Raw genomic sequence first — 9,704 nt, forward strand, 5'->3', positions numbered from 1 at the left:
GACCTGCGGGCACCGTGACGGGAAGAGCAAGGATGTCCAGATGTGATGGTTTTATAATCTCATGGAGATGAAACCAGGACGTAGATCATTAGGAAGGAGTCAAGGTAAGCGATGACAGGGGCACAAGAGAGGGAACGTAACTCAGATCCTTGCTGACCCGGTGAGGGCTCTCCGAGCAGCACACGCTCACCTCCAAGTGGCTGAGACAGAAGGAGGCAGCCTGGGAGCCGGAACCGGCCAGACTCAGAACCGACAGAACGAGGGGCGGACTCCGTGCACGGAGCGCAAGACGGGGGAGAGAGCCACGAGTGGTCGCTTTCGGCTGAGTTTCGGGGGGGGTGAAGAAGGAGGTCAGCAGAAGTAGGTCATAAAGTTACAATTTCTTAAAATTCCATTCTTCCGCCTCTCTGGCCACTCCGGGATCACGCTGGTCCGGGCACTTACCTACCACCTGCTGCCTGCAGGAACTCCTCTGCCTCTGGACCACCGCCACCGGACCTGAGGGCCTCCCCGCGCAGAGCGCGGCCCGTGACCTTGCGACCCCCTGCTCCCGGGGTGCTCCTGACGTGCTACGAGCTCACGGAGGCCACTGTAGGCACTGAGCCCACTCCTCCTTCTCTCCCCTTTCCAGAACTGCCCTACTGACTTGAAAGTCACATCTTCCCCCAGGGGGGTGAGGGGGCCTCTCATGTCACCTGGCTAGAAACCACAGACTATGCCTTCAGTTCTCTTGTCCGTGTCTGGCCTTTGACTCACTCCTGGGCCCTTTGCACCATGTCAATACACCCGTCTTTTTCATTAAGACAAAAGAATCCTCCCAAGGCTGCCTTGGCTCCTCGGTCGCCCAGCTCTTTCTTTGTGACCCTCGCGCCGTGAGCATGTACTGTCCCGGGGCCCACCCTTCAGTCGGCCAGGCAGGCCTCCTGCCCACAATAGAGCAGGGCTCCCTAAGGTGAGGGCCTCACTGTGGGCGGAGCTGGGCTGACAAGAGCAGAAACCCGAGTAAGCGAATCGCCACATAGACGCAATGATTTCCACGTAACGGGAAGCCCAGGGCCCAGACAGTCCATCACCATGCGAAGCGAACTTAGCGTGTCACTTTCGTCTTCTGACGGTTGCAAGATCCTTCGTTGCTCCTCTGGCGGCCACTGGCCTGGCTTCCAGGTAGGAAGGAGGGGGGGAGCCAGGGGCCAAGGTCAAGTGTGACCCTTAAAATCCACAGAAAAGTTCAGAGGCCAGGGAGACCCTGCAACCCGGCCTCATGGAATGGCCCCCACCGTGGTCAGGGGAGACGACGTCCAGCCACGCCAAAGTGGCCTCTCTTGGTTTCTGCTACTCCCACCATCTCCACTCTTCCCAAGGGAGGGCCCTCCAGTGCCATCCACCTGGGAAGCCCAGGAAGCCAGCGACCTTCTCTTCTTCAGATATGTTCTGGTAACTTCTAGGACAGGATGCTCCTCTGGGATTCCTTGGACTTCCCGGCCAGTCCTCCTCTGTCCCCTCCACGTGCTCCCCCTCCGCTCACTCAGCACCGTGCTCCCATTCGGTGCTCCCATTCGGCCCTGCAAGGCTGGTGCTCCTCCGTCTCATCCGCATGCTCCCCTTCCGTTCACTCAGCCCCGTGCTCCCATCCGGTGCTCCCATCTGGCCCTGCAGGGCTGATGGCAGAGTTCCTGCAGCGGCACCCTGGAGGGGGTAGCTTCACCGGGGACAGGAAAGGTCGCTTACACAGATATGCAGGCTCACAGGTGCCAGGGGCCAAGACGTCTTGTCTCCGTGGCCTCCCCTCCATGGTTTCCGGAGGACTCTTGCTGCTGCAGGCACAGTGAACAATGTCTAAACCCTCCCTATGTGTCTTCATTCTTCCCACTTGGTCCTCCCCGGTCCCCCAAACGGGGTCACTGAGCCACCTTTTGAGGCCTCACACCGGTGAAGCTGTGAGCTAGCCACACAAGGGTGCTCACTGCTCTGGCCACATCACTCCAGCCCTACAGTCACGTGACCACTTAGTGCGGGTGACCGGCCTCACACACAAGCCTGATTATGTCATCCCGGGACGTGAACACCTTTCCTGTACATAGGGGCAGGGCTATATCCTAACATGGCTTCCCTGACCCACCTTCTTCTCCCAAATCTTCTCCCATAATCCCCTGGGGGGACTCCTCCATCCCACCCCAGTCCCACAATCCCCTGGGGTGACTCTTCCACCCCCACCCCAGTCCCACAATCCCCTGGGGCGACTCCTCCACCCCCACCCCAGTCCCACCAATCCTCTGGGGTGACTCCCTCACCCCCACCCCCATTTGTCAGCTTTCCCCTTTCTGGATTACATGTTTCTTCTAAAGCACCATGTCCCATCCATAAAGAGAACACTGTTTATCTTTCTTCCTGGTGCACTGTACCCAATCTGTGGCTTTTAGGTGGAGCTCGATCCTGGCAGGTGTCTGTCCCTCTCTGAGCCCTGCCCCCTCCCTGCCCCACCATCAGGGTGTGTTTCTGTACAAGAACCCTACTAGGCACTCCCAGGGTGGCTGTCCCCTGTCCAACAGCATAGTGTCAGAGCCTGTATAGTGCAGGGGGAAGTCCTGGTGTTCCAACTGCTAACTCCCATATTTCGTAAACAAAAGATGCACATTTTTCACAGGTTAATATCCCTAAAATCAGTCTTGCAATCCCGTTCATATTGGCATTTACTCAATGGCATTTTATATTGTTAATAAGCCACACCTTTTTTTTAATGTTTATTTGTGAGAGAGAAAGAGAAACAGAGCGTGAGCAGGTGAGGATCAGAGAGAGAGAGACAGACAGACAGAATCCGAAGCAGGTTCCACCCTCAGAGCTGTCAGCACCGAGCCCGACGTGGGGCTCAACCCACAAACCAAGAGATCTGAAGTCAGAAGCTTAAGGGACTGAGCCATCCAGGCGCCCCAGCCCCAACTTTTTTTTACAGCACATAAAATCATGGTATTATCTCGCACTTGATAATATCTCAGATTTGATGAACAGCATCATGCGACCTTGGGCAAATTACTTAACCTTGCACCGCCCAAGCTTTCATCTGTGCAGTGTGGTGATACCCAAAGCTTTGGCACTTGTGATAAATCAGGAAAGATGATCACACAAAGCACTGGAAACAGGGATGTCTGGCATTGATCAGTATTCCTAGCCATCCCGCAAGAACCGCATCTGTTGTTCCCTTTGTCCCTAGTGCTCAGCATAATACCTGGCCTGGCCTGGCGCTTATCATGTCTTTGTTCGTGTGGAATAGGTGAGGGAGAAAATAGGCACAGCGTGCTCATCCCTACCTCGCTGACTTATTTTTATTCCTGATCTTTTCAACAAAAGCGATTCTTTGCGTCTGTATTCCTCTTCTTTCCAACACAAAGTTTCCCTGTGGTAGACTTAGAAAAAGCCCACTATCTAAAATTCCACCTATTCAACCAGCACACATTTATTTTGATATGTAGAAACCATAAAATTCAAAATAAATGTTCAGATGCTTCAGAAAATACTTTCAAAACTATACGACGTAAGATATTTTACCCTTGCCCCTCCAGTTCCACCCTCCAGAAGAAAATCATTATGCTCAGGGTGGATCTTTCCAGATTTCTTTTTCGGTGCAAATAGTATGAGCCGAATAAAAGAGTGGTTGTTTGAGAGATGATTGTGACTGTTGCTTGAAATGAAGTGAACGATTTCACACACAAAAAGGGCTAAATCCTGTCTGATCAGTGGTTGCTCGGTCTCACACCCCCAAGTCCCTGTCCTGACTTCTCCCCTCTTGGCTTCCCATTTTAACCTCATCCCTCCCATGACCCTCTCCCTGCTCACATGCACACCCGGGCAAGTGTCTTGCCTGCCTCTCTGCCACCTTTGTCTCTCTCGGCAGTCTCTTCTCATTAATTATGAAATCTGGGGCATTTGGGGGCTGTAGAGTGGACTTCTTTCAATGGTGACAACTCTGGGTGAAGCTGGTCTTGAAGGGAAACTTGTTCGAGATGTTTTCGAGAGTGCGGAAGAAGGGCCACTGAGTCAAAAGGGCACTTCTTTTTTTCATCTTTCCTTTTTTCATTTTCCTTTTTTCATCTTTCAGCTTCAATCCGTGCCATCTTCTCCCTTCTGCCTGGGGTCAACACAGGGCAGGCTCTTGTTATGGGGTTCTATGTTGTCAACTTCTCCCATGGCCCTCTGAGGATAGGAATCAACATTCAGATGCCGGCAACTTTGACCCAGCAAACTTACTGGCAGAAATTGATCTGATAAAATAGAGACAGATGCGCAGATACACGTAGAGAATGTTCAGAGCATTGCTTTTTGAGAACAGGTGTCAGAAACCAATGACCATTAATAGGGGAATTATTAAATACGTCATGGCACATACATGCAACATGTGTTTGTTACAAAGGACGAAACCATATAATGCAACCTACAATGCAACACAAATATGCAAACACGGAGAAACTTCTGGGAATAAATATCTAAATATCAGCGGTGGTTTTCCCTAAAGGATTACTAGAGATTTTCTCTTCTTTGTCACTTATAGTATTATCTGTTTTTCCCCCGGTGGTCATGTTATCATATATGTAATGAAATAAGCTCTTTTCACCTTGGAAAACTCAGGGTCTACCTTTCACCGTGCCTCCCCTGTCCTGACGTTATTGCCCAGTTCTGTGTGGTCTGGAGAGATGGCGTTAGCCCCAGGTCCCAGAGCCCTCACCCTACTATTGACTATTGGTTTGTCCTAAAAGAAGGTAACAGTGTCATCACTTGAAAAAGAAGGAGGGGAGAGAAGAAGAAAGAGTGGGTGAGCAAAGAGAGGGACCCTATCTGCCGGGGAGGTTCAGCCTGGATTGTCTCTTAAATTGAATGTGAATTGTGAATATATGTCACCAACAACACCTGTCTAAATTCACGTCGCAGCACATGATGAAATAGTCCATATGCTAACTCTAGGAAGCAAGTGCCAAAGATCTCTCGGTTTCCCTGTGATGACAGGTGATAGCAGGATGGCTCCCTTGCCCCGCCCCTTAAGACCTGGCTCGTTCCGAATACATCTTGGGCTCGTATGTCATTGCGGTTTCAATGAGCACGGCTGCGTGTGTTTCTCTTTCCTATCGAAGTGGAAGGGGGTGAGCATTTTCATACGGCTTGTCAAATCTCTTCTGGATCGGCGTCTGGATTTGCGTAGTTTCTGAGGTTGTGCCGCAGAGAAAAACCAACTAGAACAGCCTTGTAGAGTCTAACATGCAGGATTGGTTCTCAGATTGTGCCCGTTTCTGCCTCACACAGTTGAAAGGCCCCCGAGGGCCCCCGAGGGCCCCCGTGTCCCAGGGAAAAGTTGTTGTGCTCCCAGAGCTGTGACAGCCCAAAGAGAAAGGCCACTTCCTTGCTGCGTTCCAACGTGTCACAACCAGGACTCCACTCCCAGAGCAAGGCTGTGTTTCTAATAAAAGCCAGAAAGCCTAATATCTCAAGCTATTTTCAACCCTGCCGCTCCGTCACATTCGGCTGTCTGTTTATTTTTGTTAGAAAGACAGACTTGTTCGTCTGCCAGGGGACTGACTCTCTAACACCCTCTGCCACCAACATCTGCACAGAATAGAATGCCTTGGAGGGTCGGATGAGAAAAGAACTCCCTCCCAAGGGGGCGAGAAAGATAGTGTTTCTGTTTGAAGCCACAGAGTATGTAAGAGAAAGTGTCGAGGGAGCCACACCAAGGAGCCATGGTGATGGGCCACGCTTCAGGCTAAGAGGGATCCGAGGCCAGCTCACAAAGGTGAAGGGGACACACGTGACGTTCAGCTCCTGTGCGGGCCGTATGGGCCATGCAGATGTAACGTCGTTCTGCCACCATTCAATACTCTCCCTGTGTGTGAGAGCCTGAAAATGCCCTTTTAAATGTTGTTCACTTACCGTTTGTCTCTTCTTATTGTAAACTCCGGGAAACAGAAGGGATGTCTAATATATTCAGCAGTATATACCCTGTGTTTGTTGCACAGCAGATACTAAGCCAATAGCTGAAGGAAGGAGGAGAGGGTGGAGAGGGAGGAGAAGGGGAAGGAGGGCGGGAAGGAGGGAGGGAGGAGAGAAGGAGGGAGGAATTAGCACCCTTACCCAATGACACTTCCCACACCTCCCACACTAGACTGGCTGCTGTTTGAAAGATCCTGCCATTCTGTGCGGCACCTGCAGCCCGCCGGCAGAGAGCAAAGTCATCAATAAAACGTCTGCTCAATTGAGTACGTTTTTTAGTGCTCATTGGATTAACAATGGATTGAAATTGATATTATAGTAAAAAAAAAAAAAAAAAAAAAAAAAAGAACGCCAGGGTAGACATGCTCATAAATAAATCCCTTCAATGAATTGATTTTGTGAAAGGGAAGTTTTCAAATCCATTCTGATGGCTAGTTATTTTTGTCACTCAATAGTCTAAACTCCAGGCACATTTCGGAGGTGGAGGCAAGGGACCGGCAGCATTGCAAGAGGCACCCAGCTTCCTGCGGGAGGCAGGCAGCCTTTCTGTTCCAAGCGGATACACTGGAGGCGGCTCGGTCGTGGGGCAACTTGCCAGGCCAGCTCCCGGGGTTCAGCAAAGATGATTCCACTACTCAGAGGTTTTGTGAGATTGAGATTAGTGGGGGGTCAGAGATGCCGTGGCCTGTTCAGGAACAGCCGCCCAGGGTGCCAAGCACGTGTGACAGTGCCCTGGGAGGAGGAACAGGGCAAATCAGCATGGCAGTCTATCTTTCCCGCGACGTCAGATTTGACTACTCAGTTCTGTCTCTAGGCTGCTTACTATTGAAAACGCTATGGGTTTGAATCCCAGGTTCGGCCGTTAGGTGAGGGATTTGGATGAACGGACGGACGTTTCTCAGTTTCCTAATTTGTAGAATGGGAATAAATAATGTCTGTCTTGACAGTAGTTATTGCAATGATTATATAAGCATAAATGACTATGTGATGTATTGCTACCGGTAAAAATAACTGTGATTGTGTGTAAATATCTTGCTAAGCACTTAAGTGCTAACTGCGTTTAAGCCTTACAACGCCCGGTAAGGAAGTGAGTAGTAGTTGTGGTCAAATTACCACTTAACATATGGAAACATGGACAGACCTGGAAGACAATGTGCATCAGAGACAAGTTCCTTCAGGTGATTGCAATAGGGGGGACCTTCACTGATGACTAATACCTCGGAGAAAAGGGAGGGGCCTGGGGTTTCATAGGGGCCAGTCTACGAGGGCAAGTGGACCACAGAGTCGCCCACGGGTCTGTAGAAGGAAGGAGAAGGTCTTCTCTGGTCATTGTGGAAGTGTGAAGCTGAGTCTTATCCCAGACCAGTAAGAATGGGTGGTCATTTGCAGTTAGTGGTTTTCCAGAACAAAAAAAGATGGGAATAGGGTTTTTGTTTTTTTGTTTTTTTGTTTTTTTTGTTTTTAATGTTTATTTATTTACTTTGACAGGCAGAGGGCAAGAGCGTGGGCCTGTGGGAGGGAGAGAGAAAGGGAGAGAGAGAATCCCAAGCAGGGGGTAATTTTTAACCGTCACTGGTGACCAGGAACACGGGGCTGAGAAGGAATTCTGCACTGTCACAGGCTCAGAAAAGGGGTTCAGCATCTGAGAAGTCTTTGTAACAGGAAGCACCCTGTTCTGACGATGACAATAGAAAGCTACTCGGTTGATACAGGTCTGTTCGCTTTCTTTCCTCTGCAGCTTTGAAATCAGGCCCAAGCGTCACATAGAGTCCTAAGTCTTGCAAGATTTCTGAAGGTAAGGGATAACATATTGGATATTGGTGGTTTTTTAAGATTAAGATAATTGTGCTGTTAAACTCAAAAAAGTAGGCTAGGAAAAGAGAGGTGAAATATATAGGAAAGGCAGCATGAAGGACATCTTCACAACAAGCTACCGGCATCTGCCTGTCATTCCGTGCACTGACTGGCGCCCGTGGGACGCATGAAAGCTTGTTTGAGGTTCGTCTCCAGGAACGCAACCAACGAATGAGGCTAAGACTGTCAGTTGGGAGTGAAATCATAAACCCACTGAATGGTTCAGAGCAGCATCAGTGCAAGGTTACTCTAAGAAAATGGAAGAGCTCACAGGCTAACTTTACATTTAACTGACTTCATGGAAAGAAGTCGATTATCTGGAGAAAGAATGTGTCTTTTCAAAAAGGGAGAGAACGCAGGAATGGTTGAAGAAAAGTAGGAAAGCAGAGTGGCCCTGTGTGACTGGCCTGGCCCCATCTGGGGAACGAGTTCGTTTCCTGTGTGGGAAGCCTGTCCCTTTCGACATCTGGAGTGGTCTAGCAGAGGCTTCTTTTCCAATTAAGTGCTCGCTACACAAGTTTAAGATTACCCAGTAGAAGTCCTACTACCTGTGGCTCCTGGGTGGCTCAGCGGGTTGAGCGTCCGACTTCGACTCAGGTCATGATCTCACGGTTTGTGGGTTCGAGCCCCGCATCGGGCTCTGTGCTGACAGCTCAGAGCCTGGAGCCTGCTTCGGATTCTGTGTCTCCCTCTTTCTCTGCCCCTCCCCTGCCTCTCCCCCCCCACCCCCATCTCTTTCTCAAAAATAAATAAACATTAAAAAAGAGAAAAAGAAATCCTACTACCCTCCGTGATTGAGACTGGCTGCTGGTTAATAGGAAAAAAAAGAAAAGATTAATGCACAGAAATACACAAATGAACCATACACATCTTAAATATTTTGGTTGAATGTCTTAAAATATATAAATACCCATTCACCCATGTTGATGTTCTTGCTAATGCTTCTGCTAATCAGACTTGCCATGGTATTTCTTGCATTAATACACGCAGAGGATAAATAATGGATTGTCTCCTCCGGTTTGTATTTCCTGATGTCAGAGCAAGAACTTATTAACCCCTATGCAGCAGTTAAATTCAGATAACTTAGCTCTTGAGTTTTTGCCTTGAAATTTACAGCTACCTCATCTACACCCGTTCGGAAAAGTGATTCCAAAACAAAGTAAAACACAAAGTTGCTTTTATCGAATTCTTCCAGGTAACTTTCGATTTTCATAGACGTGATGATCTAGTTACGCTTCTGTTTCACTGTATTAAATCTCACAATAACCCATTAAACTCCACAGTTGAAATTGCCGGGAAAGCAGTCTGATGGTGAGGGGTGGACACCTGATTTCCCGAAGTCACGCCCGCCGGCCGGGGGACCAGGAAGCGCTGGGCGTGCGCACTGGCCAGAAGACCAGCTCAGAGGCGATCACGGCGGGGTCAGGCCGCAGGTCTAAGAAGGAGGAGGATCTATTAGTGGAAGTTGCTGACAAGGGTGTCTCCTGTGACTGCAAGGGGGCACACGGGATGCGGTGACCTGGGTGCGGCTTCTGGGCCTCCAGGCCGGACAATAAATAGGCTTCTTGCTGTGCCTCGTTGTCTTTGCTGGGCCTGCTCTCCTTTAGACACTTTTCCAGTCCGTCCATTAGTTATCCATAAAATAGACAATTAACTCACCATGTGCCAAAATCCGACAAAGGGAGCACTTTTCATTTCCCTCAGTCTCCCCACCAGCAAGGGCCCCCGTCCGCCCACAAAGCATGGCTGTCAGTTTTGTGAGTGTGTGTGTCACCAGACTCCCTCTTCGGGCCCCCGGCAAGCAGCAGCCAGTGCCCGGACTGGAACGAATCCGCTGCGGTAAATGCACCACTGTGACACCACATGGGGGGCCGTGG

At 49.9% G+C, this 9,704-nt stretch overlaps 1 long non-coding RNA gene across 1 annotated transcript; it reads left to right on the forward strand.

Moving 5' to 3' along the window:
* The first annotated feature begins 5,540 nt into the window (after window positions 1-5,540).
* On the forward strand, window positions 5,541-9,348 carry LOC123384012. Its single transcript, XR_006594517.1, has 3 exons — window positions 5,541-5,776; window positions 7,712-7,768; window positions 9,111-9,348. It is a non-coding gene; the product is annotated as an uncharacterized LOC123384012 (long non-coding RNA).
* The last annotated feature ends 356 nt before the right edge of the window (window positions 9,349-9,704 follow it).

Source organism: Felis catus, chromosome A1 (assembly GCF_018350175.1).
Source record: "Felis catus isolate Fca126 chromosome A1, F.catus_Fca126_mat1.0, whole genome shotgun sequence".
NCBI lineage: Eukaryota > Metazoa > Chordata > Mammalia > Carnivora > Felidae > Felis > Felis catus.